Raw genomic sequence first — 22,910 nt, 5'->3', positions numbered from 1 at the left:
ACCATGGGAGGAGATCCATGGGATCATGAAGAGTTAGACACAACCGAAATTACTGAACGACAGCAAAAATACACTTCCTCAGGTTTCCAATGAAGGGCAGAGGGAGAACACATATCAGTAAATTTGGACTTACCATTTCAGGAATAAGAATAAGTGACTGATAAGACAGTCAGAACCAAAGGATCCAAAAATCCATCCCTTTCATCTTCCTGAGTTCAAATCTGGCCTCAAGACACTTACTAGCTGTATGGTCCTGGCCTGTTTGCCTCAGTTTCCTTATTTGTAAACTGAGGAAGAAAATGGCAAACTATTCCAGTATCTTCACTAAGAAAAATCCAAATAGGGTCATGAAAATTTGGAAATGACTGAACAATAACACCAAGAAAATGTCTAGGAGGAGAAAAGTATGATATTGCTTGAGCTATTTTCATGTAGATAAAATAGCATCCCTTTGCATCCAGTAATGGATACCTGACTTGATTTCTTCAAAATAGTTGAACCCTAAACAAATCTTAATTATACTATTTTAATATAATATTCTTTTATGATTTGTTGCTCTCCTGAATTTATTTCCATTTACCATTTCTGGTGCCTGTTTTACCTCTTCAAGTATTGCCCGTTATTCAAAACTGTGGACAAAATCTTACCTATAATTGGTGAACATCTTAGAGAAGGAAGCAACAATCATAGTCCTTTCCCTCTTTTTTTTACAGGGTTTCCATTCTGATCAGGGAAATGCTATAGACAAATGAGCATTTCAGCCTAGAATACATAGGTAGTACACCAACATTTCAATATAGTAATATGACAGACAGTCTGTTAAAATATACTTATGCATAAGATGGGAAAGAGTATTGATTCCTAGAATATTAACTGGGAGAGACTTTTCTATTGGAGTACTAGAACATTGTTTTCTCTACTATTCAATTTAAAGGAGAACATAGATGGCATTCATTTTCGGATAACCCCAAACTAAGAGGGACTCCTACTTTACTGAATAACAGTATGATAGAATAAAAAGCTCACACAATAACCTGGAATGATTGGCTGAAAAAGGTGAAATTAGGAGAAACATTTTCCAACTGATGAAAGAATTTGACTTTGTTACATTGCCTGTAAGTCTCTGAGCTGGAATTTGAATCCAGATCTCCTCACTCAAAGCATTCTTTTCATTTTGGCTCTGGGCCCAGGGAATTTTATGGCTGGAGCTTCTATGTGGGAAGTTTCCCCCCTACCTATATTATGAAATATTCTGAAGTTTGTCTTGCCACCTGGTCTTGTTCATATCTAGGACTTAGTACAGTGCCTGGCACATAGTCGCCATTTAATCAATGTTTAATGACTTGTTCACAAGATTTCCATCCCGGAGGCTAAAAAAGAATCATTTCATCCTATCTCACCAACTCAATTCCATTTAGATCAAGAAGCACATTAACCACTTACAGTGGATCAGATATTGGGAATATCAATACAGGCTGAAAGAAAGGTAATCCAGACCACCAGGAGTTTATAGTATAAAGAGGGAAGACTAAAAGGGGGCTGAAAAGTAGGAAAGACTGGGAAGAGATGAAAGTAGGGAGGGGAGAGCTTGTGGTAGAGAAAGTTGGGGCAGTCAGGAATACAGGCTGCAGAGGAATGAAATTGAGGTTGGCCTGGGCAATTTTCTGAAAATGGAGGTTTAAGAGAGAGAGAGAGAGGCTGCAGAGAGAGGGAGAGAGAGGAAGTGGGCCTCCAGACAGAAGTCTCTGTGGTAGAGAAAGTCTAGAGCACAGAGTACTCTAGTACAGAGTAGTAAAGAAAGTCAGGAGTACAGCCTGGAGAGGAATTATTAAAAAAAAAAAAAAATTCAATCAAGGGCTTGCTAGTAAATTACTCAATCACTTGAAAGCGCCTGGTAAACCAATTCTCACTGATATACCAGTGACTATTACTTTCACTCATGTATTTGCATTTTAACATTCAAAAAAGAAAAAAAAGACCCCACATTAGGGAAGGTGGGGAGGAGGACGGGTGAGAAACAAAGTTTAGAGCAGAGGCAATCTTTGCCCTCATAGAGAATATGATCTAGTAGGGAGATAGAAATGTACAAAAGTTCCTATTATACAAAATGATACCCAAGTGCCTAAAAGGCACAAAGCAGATCTGAGAATGTTGGTTATTTCGAAAGGGAGAGGATAGTGGCTGACTTCAAGAAGAAAGTAGCATTTGAATTGGCTTTAAGGAATGAAAGGCAGTCTGTAGCATAGGACTGAGAATTGACCCAGGATTAAAAAGACCTGGATTCCAATTCTCTTTCTGACACTTTTACTTGCTATGTGACCCCAGACAAATCACTTAGTTTCTGAGCCCTAGGCAATGCTCCAGATAAACTGCAGAGATGATATAGCTAGATCTTTCATCCGGGAGTTCCCAAATACCACTTAAATATCAGGTCCAGGTACCCGTACCTAGGGTAAACAAAGGGGGATAGGTTGGGATTCCAGATTTAAGAAATATTGTAAACCAAGTCAGGAAGGGACAGCTCTCTATTTTGTCACAGTGTCTTAGGAAGAGTAGATTGGACTGAGTGGATGCCCCTCAATTGGAGAATGGCTGAATAAATTGTGGTATATGAATGTTATGGAATATTATTGTTCTGTAAGAAATGACCAGCAGGATGATTTCAGAGAGGCCTGGAGAGACTTACATGATGCTGAATGAAATGAGCAGAATCAGGAGATCATTATATACTTCAACAACAATACTATATGATGATCAATTCTGATGGACATGGCCATCTCCAGCAATAAGATGGACCAAATCATCCAATAGAGCAGTAATGAACTGAACCAGCTACACACAGTGAAAGAACTCTGGGAGATGACTATGAACCACTACATAGAATTCCCAATCCCTCTGTTTTTGTCCACCTGCATTTTTGATTTCCTTCACAGGCTAATTGTACACTATTTCAAAGTCCGATTCTTTTTGTACAGCAAAATAACTGTTTGGACATGTATATTAATATTGTATTTAACTTATACTTTAACATATTTAACATGTATTGGTCAACCTGCTATCTGGGGGAGAAGATGGGGGGAAGGAGGAGAAAAGTTGGAACAAAATGCTGAAAAAATACCCATGCATATATCTTGTAAATAAAAAGCTATAGTATAATAAAAAATAAAATAAATTTAAAAAAAAAAAAAAAAAAATTCAATCAAGGACTTGCTAGTAAATTACTCAATCACTTGAAAGCGCCTGGTAAACCAATTCTCACTGATATACCAGTGACTATTACTTTCACTCATGTATTTGCATTTTAACATTCAAAAAAAAAAAAAAAAAAATTCAATCAAGGACTTGCTAGTAAATTACTCAATCACTTGAAAGCGCCTGGTAAACCAATTCTCACTGATATACCAGTGACTATTACTTTCACTCATGTATTTGCATTTTAACATTCAAAAAAGAAAAAAAAGACCCCACATTAGGGAAGGTGGGGAGGAGGACGGGTGAGAAACAAAGTTTAGAGCAGAGGCAATCTTTGCCCTCATAGAGAATATGATCTAGTAGGGAGATAGAAATGTACAAAAGTTCCTATTATACAAAATGATACCCAAGTGCCTAAAAGGCACAAAGCAGATCTGAGAGTGTTGGTTATTTCGAAAGGGAGAGGATAGTGGCTGACTTCAAGAAGAAAGTAGCATTTGAATTGGCTTTAAGGAATGAAAGGCAGTCTGTAGCATAGGACTGAGAATTGACCCAGGATTAAAAAGAGCTGGATTCCAATTCTCTTTCTGACACTTTTACTTGCTATGTGACCCCAGACAAATCACTTAGTTTCTGAGCCCTAGGCAATGCTCCAGATAAACTGCAGAGATGATATAGCTAGATCTTTCATCCGGGAGTTCCCAAATACCACTTAAATATCAGGTCCAGGTACCCGTACCTAGGGTAAACAAAGGGGGATAGGTTGGGATTCCAGATTTAAGAAATATTGTAAACCAAGTCAGGAAGGGACAGCTCTCATTTTGTCACAGTGTCTTAGGAAGAGTAGATTGGACTGAGTGGATGCCCCTCAATTGGAGAATGGCTGAATAAATTGTGGTATATGAATGTTATGGAATATTATTGTTCTGTAAGAAATGACCAGCAGGATGATTTCAGAGAGGCCTGGAGAGACTTACATGAACTGATGCTGAATGAAATGAGCAGAATCAGGAGATCATTATATACTTCAACAACAATACTATATGATGATCAATTCTGATGGACATGGCCATCTCCAGCAATAAGATGGACCAAATCATCCAATAGAGCAGTAATGAACTGAACCAGCTACACACAGTGAAAGAACTCTGGGAGATGACTATGAACCACTACATGAAATTCCCAATCCCTCTGTTTTTGTCCACCTGCATTTTTGATTTCCTTCACAGGCTAATTGTATACTATTTCAAAGTCCGATTCTTTTTGTACAGCAAAATAACTGTTTGGACATGTATATTAATATTGTATTTAACTTATACTTTAACATATTTAACATGTATTGGTCAACCTGCTATCTGGGGGAGAAGATGGGGGAAGGAGGAGAAAAGTTGGAACAAAATGCTGAAAAAATACCCATGCATATATCTTGTAAATAAAAAGCTATAGTATAATAAAAAATAAAATAAATTTAAAAAAAAAAGAAGAGTAGATTGGAGCAAGCTTTTAGTGAAATTTTAATGCTAGGCTTACAATTTTAAACTTTCTTTTTCTTTCTTTTTTTTATAATAACTTTTTATTTTCAAAATACATGCAAAGATAGTTTTCAACAATTACCCTTGCAAAACTTGTGTTCCAACTTTTTTCCCTCTCTTCTCCCCACTTCCTCCCCTAGACAGCAAGTAATCCAATATATAGGTTAAACATGTGCAATTCTTCTATACATATTTCCACATTTATCATGCTATACAAGAAGACAATAAGAAAGGCAAAAATAATATGTTGTGATCCAAACTCAGTTCCCACAGTCCTCTCTCTGGGTGCAGATGGTTCTCTCCATCACAAGATCATTGGAATTGGCCTGAATCTTCTCACTGTTGAAGAGAGCCATGATCATCAGAATTGATCTTCATATAGTCTTGTCGTTGCCGAGTATAAATGATCTCCTGGCTCTGCTCATTTCACTCAGCATCAGTTCATGTAAATCTCTCCAGGCCTTTCTGAAATCATTCTGTTGATCATTTCTTACAGAATAATAATATTCCATTACATTCATATACCATAACTTGTCCAGCCATTCCCCAACTAATGGGCATCCACTCAGTTTCCAGTTCTTCGTCACTACAAAAAAGGCTGCTACAAACATTTTTGCACATATGGGTTCTTTTTCCTAAAGATCTCTTTGGGATACAGGCCCAGTAGAAACACTACTGGATCAAAGAGTATGCTCAGTTTGCTAGTCCTTGGAGCATTGTTCCAAATTGCTCTCCAGAATGATTCTAGCAATTCACAACTCTACTAACAACGTATTAGTGTCCCAGTTTTCCCACATCCACTCCAACATTTGTCTTTATCTTTTTTGTCATCTTAGCCAATCTGAGAGGTGTGTAGTAATATCTCAGAATTGTCTTAATTTGCATTTTTCTAATCAATAGTGATTTAGAGTCTTTTTTCATATGACTAAAAATGGTTTTAATTTTTTCACCTGAAAATTGTCTGTTCATTTTGACCATTTATCAATTAGATTTTGGCTTAAATTCTTACATATTTGAGTCAATTCTCTCTATGAGCTCTTGGATGTAAAAAATATTTTCTCAATTTACTATTTCCCTTCTAATCTTGGCTGCATTGGTTTTGCTTATACAAAACCTTTTAAATTTAATATAATCAAAATTATCCATTTTATATTTATAATGTTCTCTAGTTCTTCTTTGGTCATAAATTCTTTCCTTCTCCACAGATTGAGATGTAGACTATCCTTCATTCTCCTAATTTGCTTTATGTCTAAATCATGAACCCATTTTGATCTTATCTTTGTATAGAGTTAGGTGTTGGTCAATGCCTAGCTTCTGTCACACATTTTCCAATTTTTCCAGCAATTTTTGTCAAATAGTGGGTTCTTATCCCAGAAGCTGGGGTCTTGGGGTTTATCAAACACTATATTATTGTTAGTCTTGAGAAGCTAATCTAAAATTTGAAGTTTCCCAGGTAATTCATGGCCTGAGGGGTATAAGCAAGGTGAAGAGTTTTGAATAATCAGTCAATAAATATTAAACACTAGGGATTCAAAAGAGGGAAAAGACAGATCCTTCGCTCAAAGAGCTTACAATCTAATGGAAATGTGATTGGAGTTCTGAATAAAGAAAAATTAATATATGAAAGATGGCTCTATGGGGAAAACTAGGGTGAGAAGAAGCCACAATCCAAAAAAAAAAAAAAAAAAAAAGAAAATTTCAAAAGCTTCTGACTGCCAGAGGGGGAATAGTTTGGTATGATCAGGAACTCCCTTAGGGCTATTTCTGACCTACCTAGGTACTAACAAAGAATTTGGGGTGATGGTGGGAAGGGGATGTGAGCCAGGATTGTAGGGGTGAATATGAAAGAAGGCACAAAACACTTGTGAACTTCAAGCACCCTCTAGTGGCCAACAAAAAGAGCACATCCGCCAGGGCTTGGGTCCCTCATTCTCACTTAAAATAAAACTTGGGCAATGGGATAATCTGAGAAGGTCCCCACAAGTTGTTGTCGTTGTTGTTATTAACAGAGAAACCTGAATTTCCTCGCAAAGGTAATGCAAAAGCAGGAAGGGTCTCGACCCTGGGATGAAGATGGGTGACTGCTGGGAGTATACTTCTCACTGAGATCCCACCTCCTCCCATCCCAGCATGAGAAAGTGACCGCTCTAGCTGGCTGACCCAGAGTCCTGGTGGTATCAGTAGGGCAGCCATAGAACCACAGGTCTTCAGAAGCGACCTTAGGAGTCTTCTAGTCCAGGGGTTCTCCCTCTTTTTTGTGTCCTGGATCTCTTTGGCAGTCAGGTGACTGCCAAGTATTCCTCCCTTCTCAGAATAATATTTTTAAATGCATACAAATGAGGATAGCTCAGGCTGCCTAAGGAAGTGGGTGGGTGAGAACCAACCAGATTGAGAAAACCGAGCAGATTAAAGTTTCTGTAGCTGATACTTATGGTATTGAGCATGGGCTGGAAATGCTCACTGTGCTCACAGCCTGGGTTAGATAGGGAGACCCTGTCCCAAAAGAGAAAGGAGAAAACACCCAGTCTAAGAGGTCTTAGTCCTTTTTTGTGTATGATCTAGATCCTTTTGGCAGTCTGGGAAAGATTACAACTCATTCTCAGATTAATGTTTTTAAACATATAAAATAAAATGCTTAACAATTATAAATGAAATTATAGTGAAATAAAGATGGAGGGTTTTTTCCCCCACCCAAGTTCAAGGAATCCTTCAAATCTATCTCCCCCTTGGAGGGGAGATATCTGTGAGCCCTAATTTAAGAATACTTGACCTAGTTCTAAACTGTTGGCTTTTCCAGTTATTCTTAGAGATGTGGATAGATTTCAAAGGTGTTTAAGCTGGAAAGAACCTTAGAGAACACATTATACATTTAAACAAGAGGAGATTTATTTGAAAATAGATCTGACTTCAAATTCATGGTTCTCCCCTGCTCAGAAAACCTGGACATTATCGTTATCTGGGAACAAGAGGAGAAAGGAAGGCTTTCTTTTCTCAACGTCTGAGAAGGGGAGGAAGGGGGTGTGCTCAGGTGTGTGTGGAGGTGTGTATGGGGGTGTCCCAGTGAGGGAGATATAAACAATACTGCTTTGTCTTTGGCTGCAGCAGCTGGAACCAAGATGGCTCAAGGGAGTGGAATCATGACTTACAAGGGAGCCGAAGGCTGAGAGCGAACAGCAGTCACAAGATGGTAGGTTTAGAGCTGGAAGGAACCTTCCAGGCCTTTGAGGAGACTGAGGTCTGGAAAAGTGAAGTGGCCTGATCAGTGTCCCAAGCCAGAGAGGCAGCAGGGTGGTCAAACTTGAGGAAGAAGGCTGGGGCAGGAGCCCCGAAACTCTCAAATAGAAAGGCATGTACAGTGTGGAACTGCTCCCCAGCCACATTGCTGTACCAGAACCACAAATCTTGGGTACCAGGGGACTATTTTCTCTCACAGCTCTAGCAATTCTACTACAAAGAGTTTCTTTAAGTATGAAAATAAATTTTACTTCCTCTCTTTTGGTCCAAAGTTCAACACCCTCTCCCCTCCTTTACCCCGGGAACACTCTCTACCTCTGAGCCCCCACAGGCATTTGTGCTCTCACTATTTTAAAGGTCATTATTAGCTTTGGAAACCCTGTATCTCCTCCAACCCCTTCTTTGTACTAAGGGACCTGGGATGGGGGAAGAGATTAGGAGACTATTAATATCACACACTGAGGTAACACTTTCACATCCATTGGACATTTGATCGTCACACCTCTTCAGGATAAGCAGGGTGGGATAGAAAGGCTGCACAGCATAGTGCATAGTGTTGGAATGGGGTCAGGAATACCTGGTTTCCAATCCCACCCCAGATACGAGCTGGGTGGCCCCTGGGAAGTCACCTAAGTCTCAGAGCCTTGGTTTTCTCATCTGCATAAAAGAAGTCAGGGATGGGAGTGGGGGCTAGGGGAAAGGATGGACCAGAGAGATGCTCAGAACTTCTGGCTTCCCATCTTGTCTGCTTTAGCCCAAGTGGTCTCACTGTTCTCTCCCATGAACACCCCAAACCCCTATCGTGCCTTCATCCCTCCCAATGGCTGCAGTTTCTTGATTCAGCTTCACAGCTTTACCCTTGGTGAAAGTCCAACCCCAGGCTAAGACCCTGTGGTTGGTATGGCTACTTGGGGATGAAGAAACTGGGGCCCGAGAAGGGGAGACAACTTGTCCAGAGTTCATAGTGGCAAAGCGGGGATCCGAATCTGGGCTTCAGACTTCTGCTGCCTAACTGATCTGCTTCCTTCATCAACAATCCCAATGACTGGGACATCCTGAAAGGCCCAGAGAGCCCCACATAAGGACACGCGAGGAGGGAGCTGAGGTTGGAAACGTCCACACCCATTGAGATGCTGTAAACTGCCCAACACCCCTCCCCAAGACCCTTCTGGCCCTTTCTGCAGCAGCTACATCTGCAGGTGCTCCCCCTCCCCCCTCACTTGGTCAGGCCAGCAAGTGTGGTAGGTTTTTTCAGAAAGTGCTAATTATTTGGAGCTCAAAATAAACGGAGACGTCAGTGCTGCTGTGGCTGAGTTTGCTGCTTCTCCCTCTGGCCCAGAGGGACCACTGGCTCCCAGTGGAGGAGGATGGGGAGGGGAAAGGGTGGGACCAACAAACGGAGCCATTCTCGTTTCTCAGCCACTGGATATCCCAGAGAGCTGAGGGGGAGCTTTTCAAAGAGGTGGTTAGGGATGTCCCTGGGGAGGCACAAGGGCTCCAAGACATCCCCTTCCCCCCATCCCTTGTGAGCCTCAACACACACACACCTAGACAATTAGGTCTCATTATAGCCAGACATATCCCGGGAGAACTGAGATGTTGATCCTAGGGCCCTGTGCCAGCATTATGCAGTTTTAAGACATACATTGCATTTTCCTCACACTGTGAGAGATTATTTTCCAAACTATTATTATCCCCACTTCATATGAAGAAACTGAGGTTGAAGGAGATAAAATGACTTGGCCTTGAACACCTTGCACCTAACTCCCTCACTGAGGCTGACCCCTCCCTTAGTAGCCCAACTTTCCTTTTTCTATTACCAATAGCTGTAATTCCCATGCTACCATCTTTTTTCAAGACCCCCTTTTCCTCCTTTTACCAGCACCCATCTCTCCCGATAATCAGTATTTGTGCTGAGGACATTCCTTCCACAACAGGCTTAGACCAAGGCCCCCAAAAGCATCCTAGACAAGAGATGCTGATGTCTAAGTGGTCATTCCCGGTCTGGGTTGCACATGAGAATAACAATAATTAAAATATAATGCTTGTATTTGTACAATCAACTGATGTCCATCATTTCACCAAAGTCTCACTATCACTCTGTGGATAAGGACATATGGCTATAGGAAGAGATCTAAAGTCTATCCTGGAACAAATTCTGCCTCTATAACTTCTTGGGATTTGTTTCCTTTTGCATCTCACTTCTGGGATAGTGGCCCATTCACCACTCATCCAAAGGGATTCCCACCTTTCCTGGAGAAGCACTGACCTGAGTGGAAAACTATTGCCTTTCATACTCAAAGGGGATCAAAATGACGGCACTCCATTAGGATCAAGGGATAGTGTGTACACTGTGGCTAATTTAACTCTCCTGTCATGTCTGTACCAACTTTCCCCCTTTGACCTCACTATATTTTGCACCTTTTTAACATATTTGTTATAGTTATTTGTTTCTTATCCTCCATGATAAAATCTATTAAGGCAGAGACTATCTTATCTGAACTTGCCTCATTCCCAGTATCTATTACAGGGTTCTGCATAAAATAGCCAATTTATAAGGTGTTTATTGAATGAATGAATGAATGTTTCTCCCACTGTCGAATTCTGAATCCCTGGTCTGCTATGTAAGGGGACCAGGTTAGCTATTAGAATATAATAGCCCTAGATTTGTGTTTCTTAGACACTGGAGAGCACTCCTGGGAGAGGTTGGGGTGTCTCCTTTCCAGAACTCTTCAAAAGCAGATGATATACTCCCTTGCCTGGAAAAGCTGTCTTCCTGAAAGGCAGGGGGATAGATAAGATGACCTCTTGATGACCCTTTTCCAGACTGAGCACTTTGGTTCTATAAATAAATTATCAGCTTCTGTTCCACATTTGTCACATCTGCTCTAGACACTAACAGAAAACCCTTCCCCCTGGCATAATGTGGGGCCAGCAGAGAAGCTGTCCTAGCTGACAATAATAACAATAATGGTTCACATGTTGATAGCATTCTACAATTTATACAACATACAACAGTGTACATAACAAGACTAAAGGTAAACATGAGTAACAGTTGACTACAGGTCAACACAATAGTGGCAGAATGAAGAACTTAACATTTAAGAGATCTGTAGCTTCATCCAGAAAAGTGCACTGGGGAATATTTTATGTAAATACACGCGTTTTAATGGCCCAACCCCACTTTCTTTTTTTTTTTTTCTTTTAACATTAAAAAAAAATATTTTAAGTTTCAAATTCTTCCATCCCTCCAGGTCCAATACCACCCATTGAAAAGGCAAGAAATATGTCAATTATATCTATGAAGTCATGCAAAACATATTTTCATGTTAACCATGTTATATCCCCCAAAAAGCAAGAAAAATAAAGACAATGAAAACAATATTCTTCAAACTGTGGGTAGTTTATTATTTCTCTCTCTGGAGGTAGAGAATATTTTTCATCATGTGCCCTCCCAAATTTCACTTTTTAGGGTATACAGTTCTTTTTTTTTTTTTTTTTTTGTGGTTCAAAGAATATAAGATAAAGAGATACAAAGCTTGAGTTTCAGTCTCCGTTCCAATTCAAACTAGCTGTGTGATCTTGGACAAATAACCTCCTTGTGTTCTCTTTTACAAAATGAAAGGATGTGGCTTACATCAGTGGTGTTAAACTACTAAACGGGGGCCACTAAATCATACATAAAGATCCGTACTGTTACCTACATGTTAACATTACCCATGTTTTATTGTGTTTTTATTTATTTTGTTAAATATTTCCCAATTATATTTTAATCTGGTTTGGGCCAGACGCAGGAGTGGTGGGGGTACACCCAAGGCCCACAGGTGCTCCCTCCCACTCCGGAGACCTTTACCATTCCTGTTCCTCTCTACTGAAGCTTTCCCAGGAGAGGCAGGATTGGCTTATGGATCGGGATGGGATTTTGATGGTTCTTAATCACAATTTAAACATTGGTCAATATTTATAAAACACCAAGGAGTTTCCAGCTAAACAAATCAACAAGCTTTCTTCTTTGTTTGAAGCTAGAAAACATGGTACCCTGGGAACCTGCTGGGAGCCTTATCTCTTCTCCAGTACCCCTGTGCTGGTTCTTTCATTTCCAAGTGAGCCCTGATGTTCCAATCCACTTCCCTATGCTCTCCTGTTTCTGCTCTGGGTCTACGTTTGTATCTAGACAAAATTATAAGAATCTGATCCTGTCTTGATTAGAGGGAGGAATCACCACAGAATACATAGAATCATAACTACAGCTTTAGTTCCATCCCTTCCACTTCCTCTTCGAGCCTCAGCTTCTTCATCTGCCAAATGGTAATCATTATAATAATTCTTACACTCCCCTTTTCACCAAGTTGTTATGAATACATCAATGAATTTGAAACTGTAAAGTCTTAGAGAAATGTGTGATTATCATTCTCTCAATTGTGCTAGGAAGGCCCTTTTGCTGACATGAAACATCACAAAAATGTAATGTATCAGAAAGACCATTGAAATTGGAGTCAGGAGTCCTTGGCTGTAGTCTTGATTCTGCTAGACTAATCTGCTGTGTACTTTACGGAAATTACTTAGCCTCTCTGTGCCTCAATTTTCTCCCCTATAAAGTTAGTTGTAATAAATCCCTAATGCCCCTTGTAGCTTTAAACATCTCACAATTCTGTATGCCTCAAGTAAAATGGCCCCAGAACGCGTCCTCAGCCATTCTGAGAGTGAAAGGGAGAATACGGCCCTACCAGAATCTGTAATAACTACGGGTTACATTTTTATCAGGCTCTTACAGATGGCAAAGGGCTTTCCTCACAACAACTATAGCCTGAGTAAAATAATCATGGCTACCTTTACATTGTATCCCTTTCCGAATGATAGGGACAATGAGATCCCAAGCATCTATGACTTAGCCAATATCGCATTGCTAGTGAGTGTCAGCCAGGTCCTCTGACTCCAGCTCCCTACTTTTGGACATCCGGGCCTGTGCTCCTTCCACGATGCCTCCGAGAGGGCTTTGCTGGTTGGGGGGTGGCTCCTACAACAGTCGGAACATCAGTGTCCCCAGGGGCAGGGGAGGCCGGGAGGGAACTGCGGCCTAGGATTTGGCCTTTAAATAGTGGCACCGCACCCCTCAGCCTCTCTCAGTGACTCATTGCCGCGGAAGGAGGATGGCAGGGAGCGAGGGGGGAGGAAGGAGAAGTCTCCCCCGCACCGGAACCTCCCCAGAGCCCAGCCCGTTCTCCCGGCCCTGATGCAGCCCACTTGTTTAGGGAGGCTCCTTGAGGACTGATCAGTCTGTCCGCCGCGAGGCTTCGATTGTCCAGTCTCCCGACCACGACCTTGCCCCAACGCAAGCTCCACCACGGTTTTTGAGGCATAAGCCGTGCACTCCTTTCAGCAGACGGACCGTGTGTTTGCATTGACTCTGGGGGGCACCCAGCTGTGCCAGTGAGACCCAGGGTTTCAGGAAACAGACCCAAAACTTCTCTCTCGGCCGATCGAGCGACGGATTTGTGGGTGTCCTCCCTCATACAAGGAGGGCGCCGTGAGACACAAGCACCTTCGCTTCCTTCCCGCTGCAGGTGCCTGGGCTTGGTCTGGCTTGGGAGAGAAAGCCGCACAGGACCGGCTCCCAGGAAGGGCGGGCGCGGTACGGGGCAGAGGCCTGGGCCGGGCCGCGCCGGCTCTGCCGCCCGGGGGGCAGGTCATTTACTCTCTCGGAGCCTGGAAAAAGAAAGAATTGGACTAGAAGACCTTTAAGGCCACTCTGGGCTGGGACCTGGGATCCCGACGTTGGCCGGGCTGCTGGAGGGCGCGCACACTGCGCGGGGCTCTGGCCAGGAGGCGGAAGGGAGTCCGGGCCGTTGGCGCGCCAGCCTCCAGGAGGGGAAGGCCGCCTGTCTGCCCCGATGGTGGATAGTGACGTTTATGTGGCCCTACCACACCGCCAAGAAGCGCTTCACAATTACTACCTCATCTGATCCTCACATCCTTATTCTCATTTTACAGAGGAGGAAACTGAGGCCGACAGAAATGAGTGACTTGCCCAGTGTTTCACGAGCCTCAGAGGCTGGATTTCAGGCGCCCAAAGGTGCTGGGGCCTTTTTGGCTGGGAGAGGGACTCAGGCGGCCCGGACGGCGGGGTACCCTTCCTCTGCTTGGGACTGCCTTCACCAGGACACGTGGGCTAGGAGAGGGAGCCCCGGGAGAGGCAGATAGATGGCCAACGCAGTTGGAGGCAGGGAGAGCTTGTCTTGGCTGGGGAACTCTGGGCAAGTCACTGTACCTTGATTTGCCTCAATTGCTTTTTTTTTTAACTGTATTTTGTTTTTCCAAACACACACAGAGTTTGCAACATTACCTTTTTGTTAATAATAATAGCTTTTTTCCCCCAAAATGTAAACAAGGATAGTTTTTTAACATTCACCCTTGCAAAACCTTGTGTTCCATATTTTTCTCTCTCAACATCTCCCCCTCCCCTTAATAGCAAGCAATCCAATATATGTAAAACATGTGCAATTCTTCTAAACATATTTCCACATTTATCACACTGCATAAGAAAAATCAGATAAAAAAGAAAAAAAACAAGCAAACAATAACAACAACAAAGGTGAAAATACTATGTTGTGATCCATACTCAGTTCCCATAGTCCTTTCTTTGGATGCAGACTTTGGATGCTCTCTCACAAGTCTATTGGAATTGGCCTGAATTACCTCATTGTTGAAAAGTCAGGTTCATCAGAATTGATCACCACATACTCTTGTTGCTCCAATATTCATTTTTCTAAAACTTTGTATACAAGAATTTTCTCCCTCTTTCCCTTATCCCCCTTCCTTTCCAAGACAGCAAGCAATCTTATATAGGTTAAATATGTGCAATGCTTCTTATTTTTATTTATTAAAGCTTTTTATTTACAAAACATATGCATGAGTAATTTTTCAACACTGATCCTTGCAAAACCTTCTGTTCCAAACGTTCCCCTCCTTCTCCCCACCCCATCCCCTAGATGGCAGGTAGCCCAGTACATGTTAAATGTTAAAATATATGTTAAATCCAATATATGTATACATATTTATACAGTTATCTTGCTCATGTGCAATTCTTTTAAGCATATTTTCATCTCTGTCATGCTGTGCAAGAAAAATCTGCCTCAGTTTGTTTTGGGGGGGCAATTTAATCATTTTATTAACAAGACCAACAGGTTATTAAAAGAAGATGGTCATTTGATCATCTCTTTTAGACCAAAGATAAACACTTCATCAAAGGTTTCTTGGGACTTATGGGGGGAGACAATGTGAAAGGAAAAATGTATTTGACAACAAAGAGGGAAATCCCTTTTGATAAATAGACCTTATAGATGTAAGACATAAAGGGGAAAAGTAGATGTCTTCCTTCCCCTAGAAACAAAAGGGATGGCTCTGGTCTTCTTCAGCTTAGGTTACTTGTAGAAGTTTCCTATAAAATTGATCTCAGAACCACCACCACCCCTTTTTTTTACTTTGCCAATAAACAGGTAAAATGAAAGTTAGCTCAAACCTTATGCAATCTTTTATTAGACCAGGGATTCACAATTTTACCACCTATCTATATCTACAAAAAGAAATCAGAAGCCAATAAGATGTATTCCAATACAAGAATATATTCATCTAAAGTTGCCAGATTTATCTAAACTTGGCAAAAGGTTCTAGGATTCTGCCTTAGTTTCTTCATCTGTAAAACTGAAATAAGAAATAGTTAAATTCTCCCACATGGTTGTGAGGATCAAATGAAATAATATCTGTACAGTGAAAAGAAAGAAACAAGCATTTATCAAGTGCTTATTATATGCCAGGCAGTGTGCCAATGTAAATGTCACCACATAAATGTTCTATCTTCATTCAGCAGAGCCAAAGGACCCAGGTTTCAATTCTGCTTCTGACATTTACTATGACTTTTGGCAAGTGACATCACCCAGAGTCCACAGAATTTGTATAAGAGACTTTAGAGGTCATCTAGTCCAGGGCTTCTTCATCTTTTTCCACTCATGGCCCTTTTTGAGAATTTTTTTGAGAAATTTTATGTGACCCCAGGTACCTATATAAAATAGGTACACAAATCAAACATTTTCTGATAATAAATCATAAATTTATTTTGAAACAATTCTTTGGTAAACCTATAATTTTACCACTTACTAAAGACAAAAGCAAAATTGCATACTAATGAGATGGATATGTGTGTTTTATTACATAAAGAATTAAATCTTGGGGGCAGCTAGGTGGCTCAATAGATAGAGTACCAGCCCTGAAGTCAGGATGCCCTGAGTTCTAATATGACTTCAGACACTTATCTCTTTCTAGCTGTGTGACCCTGGGCAAGTCACTAAACCCCAATTATCTCAGGGGAAAAAAAATAAATCTTGGCAGAATATTTAATACCTTTGACTGTTGCCAATTTTTTTTTTTTGCACACTCACATTCATTTACCTATCACCATATGGGGTTGAGAGCCACAGGTTGAAGCAGCTTTGGTCTATTCTAATGCCCTCATTTCTATGAGTGAGGAAATGCAGGTGTCTTTCCCAAAGTGACAGAGAGTAAGCAGAACAGAGATGGGATCAGACCCCAGGTCTTGCCTTCACATTCTGTATGTGTCCCCCTGTGTTCAGTCCAATACAGAGTCCTTAAAGGTAGAGACGAGACCCATCAAGCCCCCATGGGTAGGACCATGTTGGAGGGGGCAGCTAAAGGGCACCAGCCTTGAAGTCCAATAATCTGGATCTTAATGCTCATCCCGTCATACACCACCTGAGCGACACTGGGCAAGGTGCTTCATTTTTCTGACCCTCAGTTTCTCTAAAAGATTTGGACCAAGTGATCTCTCAAGGCCTTTCTAGCTCTAAGATGTTGTGATAATAAGAATGATGATAAAATCATAAAATCCTGGAAAAAATATTTTACATTCTGTTCTAATGCATATTGGAATTTTCTTTTTTTTTAAATTCAATTTTATTTTCTGATCTGAATTCTTTCCCTCCCACAACCCCCTTCCTCAGCCATTGAGAAAAAGAAAAAAAACATTGCAAAGATGGAAAAAAAAGAAAAAGACAAAAAATATGCTTCAATCTGCATTCTGATCCCTCAGCTTTCTATTTGGAGGGGGCTGATATGTTTCATCATGAGTCCTCTATAGCTGTGATTGGCCATGGTATTATTAATCTTTATGCCCAAGGCTTTCCAAGTTGCTTGTTTTTACAATATTGTTGTCCTTGTATAACACACTTTGTGCCTTTACAATTGTTTTTTACAATATTGTTGTATAAACCATTTTCCTGGTGCTGTTCATATCACTGCATCAGTTCATACAAATCTTCCACACTAGAATTTTCAAAGTGCTTTCACACATTTCATCTCATTGGAATTTCCTCACAAAAATCCTGGGTGGGTAGTTGGGAAGGTATCATTATTATTATTATTTTTTTCTGAACCATGACATTATTATTATAAGAAACTTCCAGGGAGGTAATTCTCTCTATTGATATCAATGGGCAACTTTTCTGAAACTTATACTCTTAGAAAATGACTTGATTTCAGGGTTCCAGACCACTTTAGAGAAGAGGGATTTGGAGGGTAGAGCTGCCTCCTCTGATGTGGAAGTTATTGCTCTTGCTCTGGATAGAGTGTTAGGTGTATTCTTGATGTGAGGTTTATAATGCCTCTAGGCATTATGACTAACCAGCTGTTCTGTTCCAGACCAGCAAGACCAATCTTTTGGTGGGTTTTGTTTGATATTGGAATGAAATGAGAAATCATTCCACAGTTAGCAAATGAAGACTTATTAAGCCATGATAGGAAAAAGATATTCAATAAGATAAGCATTGAGGATACCCCAAGATCATTCAGCTGAGGGAAGCTCCCTGCCTCTAAGTTGCCCATTATGGTCTGCCAGTCAAGTGTGGGACAGCACCAGGAACTTCTCATGTCTGTTTTGTCTTCAGATAATTGGGTGCTGTCAATAGTCTCAAGCCATCAGTCTCTTTGAGTCAATTAATCTCCAGGATGGTTTTAATTTAAAAACATTTTTTTTTGTGTATTTGCTTTTTTATGTATTTTTTATTATTAAAGATTTTTATTTTCAAAGCATATGTGCAGATCATTTTCAACATTCACCCTTGCAAAAACCTTGTATTCCAATTTTTTTCCTCCCTCCCACTCCCTTCTAGACAGCATGTAATCCAATATATTAAACATATGCAATAATTCTTCTATACATATTTCTACAATTATCATGCTGCACAAGAAAAATTAGATCAAAAAGGAAAAAAAATGAGAAAGAAAACAAAATGCAAGTAAACAACAGAAAGAGTGGAAATACTATGTTAGTCCACACTCATTCCCCACAGTCCTTTCTGGATACAGATGGCTCTATTCATTACTGAACAATTGGAACTGGCTGGAATCATCTCATTGTTGAAGAGAGCCATGTCTATCAGAATTGAACTTCATATGGTCTTGTTGTTGCTATGTACAATGATCTCCTGGTTCTGCTCATTTCACTCAGCGTCAGTTCATGTAAGTCTCTTCAGGCTTCTCTGAAATCATCCCGCTGATCGTGAAAAACATATTTTTAGGGCAGCCTAAGTCATCTGGGGTTAAAGGGTTAGGATATTACTCCCAGTACATCCTTCATTTTCCAAGTATCAGATGCAGACTTTGCATGCAGCTCTGATTCTGATCTGCTTCAATTCTTGGTCCTTCTAATTGGCCACCAAGAGGTCCCAGACCAAGTCCCATTGGGTCATTTGTTTAGGTCCTAACTGACTCAAATTGAATATAAATAGCAGTTATTTTTGCTTTGGCCAGAAACCTGAAGGTCTTCCCCTCCCAGATTCATTATTTATGTATTTATTTAGATTTCTTTGGACTAGGTGAAAGAGGAGATTCTTTGCCTCAATTGCTATCTAGCTGTGGCCTCAGTCAAACTAAGAACTGTGGAAGACCTTAGCCTACAAAGTCTCCCCTAGCATCCAGGGAGATCCAGTTGTCCTGATCTAAATCTGGCTCTGGAAGGGAAGGAGAGGCAGGGGACCTTGCACAGCCCTTCCTCACTTGCAAGTCACAGCATTTCCTCCCTAATGTTCTGGTCCTCTTGGAGAAGAAAGGACAAACAACAGCAATGTCTTTTTGGTACATACCCATTTTTAAGGAAAGGGAGGCTCAGAGATAACTTTCCCAGGGACACCTATGGGTCAAAATATGCAAAGTCAGGATCAGAGGAAAGGACAGTGGGCTGAAACTCAGAAATCTCAGGTTCTGGACTGTATGATGTAGGATAGATCACTTCACACTCTGAGACAGCCTCCTCATCTGGAAAATGGGCATAATAGTGCTTGTTTTAGAAAAGTAATTTGGTATGCTGTGAACTGCTATAGGAATATGTTATCACCATTATTTCTAAATAGTTTTTTCACTGTTGTGTGACCATGAATAAATCACTTTACCTTTTTACTCTGTAGTTTCCTCATTTGTAAAATTAGGGTTTATATTTTATATGTTCTGAGACCCTTCCCAGCTCTAAAACTCTGCCTCAGAGTCTTGTGCTCTTTCCTCTACATGGAACAGCCCCCTCTTATCATCAGGACCACAATTAAGTCATTTTGACCTGACTGGGGCAGTGAGGAGAAAAGCAAGAAAACCTCCAGGTTGAGCCTAGAGTAGGATGGGGGAGGCAGAGCAAGCTGTCCTAAGGCCTTTTCTGGAAGAAGCTCCTAATAGCTCCTCTTTCCCTGAAGCAATATTACAGAAAAAGCCGAGCAACGCCTGCTTAGTGTTTTTGTGTCTCCCATCTCCAAAGAATTCCAAGTACTGCACTTCAGACATTACCTCATTCCCTTTCCCCAATCTTTCTAGTTGGGAAATTGAGATATCCAGAAGTTGCCCCCTTTCTCTCCCCCCTCCCCCCAGTTTGTGAGGTCTCCTGACTGCCAGCCGGTTAACACTGTCCTAAGACTTCTAGAACCGCTTTCTAAAAGGAGTCAGAGCATTAGACTTTCTCACCAAACCTCTTCCATAGCTGACCAGATTGCTAAGTGACTTGAAAATAACGTTAAAGATTGAAAAGAAGTGAAATAAAAGCTTACCTGAAACATGGCTGGTCATTTCTTGTGTAGTAGAAATTTCTGTGCAAATTTCTGCCTCAGGAAGCATCTTTTTTTCTGAAATCCCTCTATATACTTCAGGGTGAGGGCAAAAGCCAGTGGTAGGAGGCCTTATCTTGTCCCATAGACGTCCAGGTAAAAGGTCAAATAGACTTTATTCTACAGAAATGACAGAAGATAGATCCTTCGACTTGGAAATCTGACCTCCCCTGCTCATCTCACATGCATCTCACATGTCCTGGACAAGAGACCCTTTCCTGATGGGGAGAGAAGGAACAGAGAAATCCTGGAATAATCAGAATCAAGAATTATTTTTGTCTTCTCTCTGGCTGGGTGGGGAGAAGAAAAGGCAAGATGAGGCGGCTTAGACAGTTAGGGAAAGAGGAAAGAGTTGGGGAGTACGGCTATTCCCCTGAGGAGAAAAACACTGGTCTTGCTTCCTATGGCCTTCATCCTGTGGACCCGTGCTTAAATATTGATGGAGGGCTCAGTGTGGGCTTCAGACTTATAATGCCCCCAGAGCAGTGTAGCATGGCTAAGCACCCCCCTGCAAGCAAATGTGTGTCTGCCCCAAGACCTCCTGCCAGCCTGCATGAACCTGGCCCCTGAGTGAGGAAGGAAAAAGTAAAGGGAAGTAAAGGGAAAAGACCAGCCTGTACTGACTCAGCAAACTGGCTCCCAGCTACACTGAGGGAACAGTTACTTAGTATTTCCTCAGCTGTCCCTCAAGTCTCTTAATTTCTGCTTCCTGTACCTTTCATACCCAATTAAATCCCCTCCACCCCTCCCTGTTCTGAGGTATCAGTGCAGTAGGCCCAGGGGGAAGCGATCTGGGTGAGGCCGACCGATGGGCCAGCCAGATCTGTTCCACCAGGACACTCATCCAAGATGTTTCTGTCGCCTGAAATGTTTTTCCCCTTTTGACGAGAAATCCAGTCTCCACTCCCCTCCCCAAACAGCATCTTCTCCAGTAGCTGAAAATGCAGCTGCCTATTGATCTGCAGCTGAGCTAAAAATAACTACCAGATCTTCAGCCAGAGCCCGGAAAAATATCCCATTGCTAGGAGACCGCTGTTACCGGGAGACAGACATTGCTAGGCGACACAGGTTGCTGTGGTGACAGCTGGGGCCTGAGTCATCCGCAGTGCAGTCTGCCTTTGACAAGGGGGCTAAACCAGGCCCCCTCAGCTTCAGATGGAGCTTGGGACCTGGCTTTCAGGGGTCAGCCTGGGGGCTGGAGAAGTCCTGGAGATGGAGCCTGGGGGTGTGGGAGGGTGGGCTGGGAAATGAAGAGGAAGAAGAGCACCAGGAAGCACAGAGGCCTAGCTGCCCCTATTAGTCTCTCTCAGAGGCTAAGCAGGCCATTCCCAGCAGTCAGCTCCTGGATCTGCCAAATGAGGACTTGTGGCATCTCCCACCCAGGCCAAGGGCAGTCACAAGGCAGAGGAGGAGAGAGAGAGCTCAGCATTGGGAATCTGATTTAAATCCAGCTAGCTTACCACTATCCCTGTCAGAAGGATCATTTAGCGGTCCCTTAGTAGGGTACAAGACTCCCCTTCCCAGGAATCCTTTCGTTCCCTCCTTTCCCAAAGAGATGTCTAAGGTCTGTGATCAGAAGAGGGACGGGTTTTATTTTTTTATAATTTCTTCCCTATGAGACTTTACCTAAGAGAGGAAAGATTGTACTTTAAGCCAAGCATACTGAGTAGCTACTTATGTGTGTGTGTCTCTTTAGGCAAATCCTTTGTTTTTTCTGACTTTCAATCTCCTTGTCTGTGAAAATGAAGTTGGGTTAAAGTCCCTTCCAATTACAAATCAAATGGTTCCCAAGTCAAAGGAGAATGTCTATTTCTCCCAGCTTGGATATCCAGGCACTCCTGTCTTGGTGTTCTAAAGCTTCTTTCAGATGCAGAAATTATTTGGAGGTTACTAATAGATTCAGACTAAGGAATGAGACTGGGTTGTGTGTGCAAATACAAAAGATGCTAGGTGTCTATGAGCTCAGAAAACAAGTCAACAGTTAAGAGAGAGAGAGAGAGAGACACAGAGAAACACACACACACACACAGAGAGAGAGAGAGAGAGAGAGAGAGAGAGAGAGAGAGAGAGAGAGAGAGAGAGAGAGAGAGAATGTTAGTTTTGATTTTAAGATGACTTTTTAAAGCCTACCTCTTGGGATGGCCATTCCCTGGGCTAAATGCTGTTATATGGCAGTGTCCATCAATGTCAGATTTCATATTCTTGGACTCAAAAAATCACATGTAGATGGCAACTACAGCTATGAAATCAAATGAGTTTGTTCCTTAGAAGGAAAGTAAATCTGGACAGCCTACTAAAAAGCAGAGACATCATTTTGCTGACAAATGTCCAGTTAATCAAAGTTATGCTTTCTTCAGTAGTGATATATGGATAGAGTTGGATTATAAGCAAAACTGAGCAGCACAGAATCAACACTTTCAAACTGTGGTGTTGGAAGAGACTTTTGATCAGTAAGGAGATCAAATTAGTCAAGATTTAAAGAAATTATTTCAGACTATTCATGGGAAGGACAACTACTGAGACTAAAACTTCATATTTTGGCCACATAATGAGAAATTCGAACTCATTGGAAAAGATCCTGATATTGGGAAAAATTGAAGGCAAAAAGAAAGGGGAAGACAGATAGAGAGTATCATGGAATCAATGAACATGACAGACTTTAAGAGATGTGGAAGACAGAAGGGCCTGGCATTTATGGACCATGCTATGGGTCGTGATTGAATTCTATGTGCCTGAATTTCCTGGATCCTTGGATCAGAGGGTGAACTTCTCAAGCCTCTGATTGTCCCACTCCCCA

The 22,910-nt window shown here is 41.5% G+C and overlaps 1 long non-coding RNA gene across 2 annotated transcripts; it reads right to left on the bottom strand.

The window, feature by feature from the left end:
• Positions 1-11,342: 11,342 nt before the first annotated feature.
• On the bottom strand, positions 11,343-21,002 carry LOC127543150 (uncharacterized). 2 transcript variants are annotated; one of them, XR_007949135.1, is made up of 3 exons: positions 20,057-21,002; positions 19,112-19,283; positions 13,673-18,562 (listed from the first exon to the last, which is right to left on the bottom strand). It is a non-coding gene; the product is annotated as an uncharacterized LOC127543150 (long non-coding RNA). The 2 variants fall into 2 exon arrangements; XR_007949134.1 differs by lacking the exons at positions 13,673-18,562; positions 19,112-19,283 and adding an exon at positions 11,343-13,664.
• Between the last annotated feature and the right edge of the window lie 1,908 nt (positions 21,003-22,910).

Source organism: Antechinus flavipes, chromosome 1 (genome assembly GCF_016432865.1).
Source record: "Antechinus flavipes isolate AdamAnt ecotype Samford, QLD, Australia chromosome 1, AdamAnt_v2, whole genome shotgun sequence".
Lineage (NCBI taxonomy): Eukaryota > Metazoa > Chordata > Mammalia > Dasyuromorphia > Dasyuridae > Antechinus > Antechinus flavipes.
The sequence above is the reverse complement of the archived record's forward strand: the minus strand, read 5'-3'. Positions and strand labels throughout refer to the sequence as shown.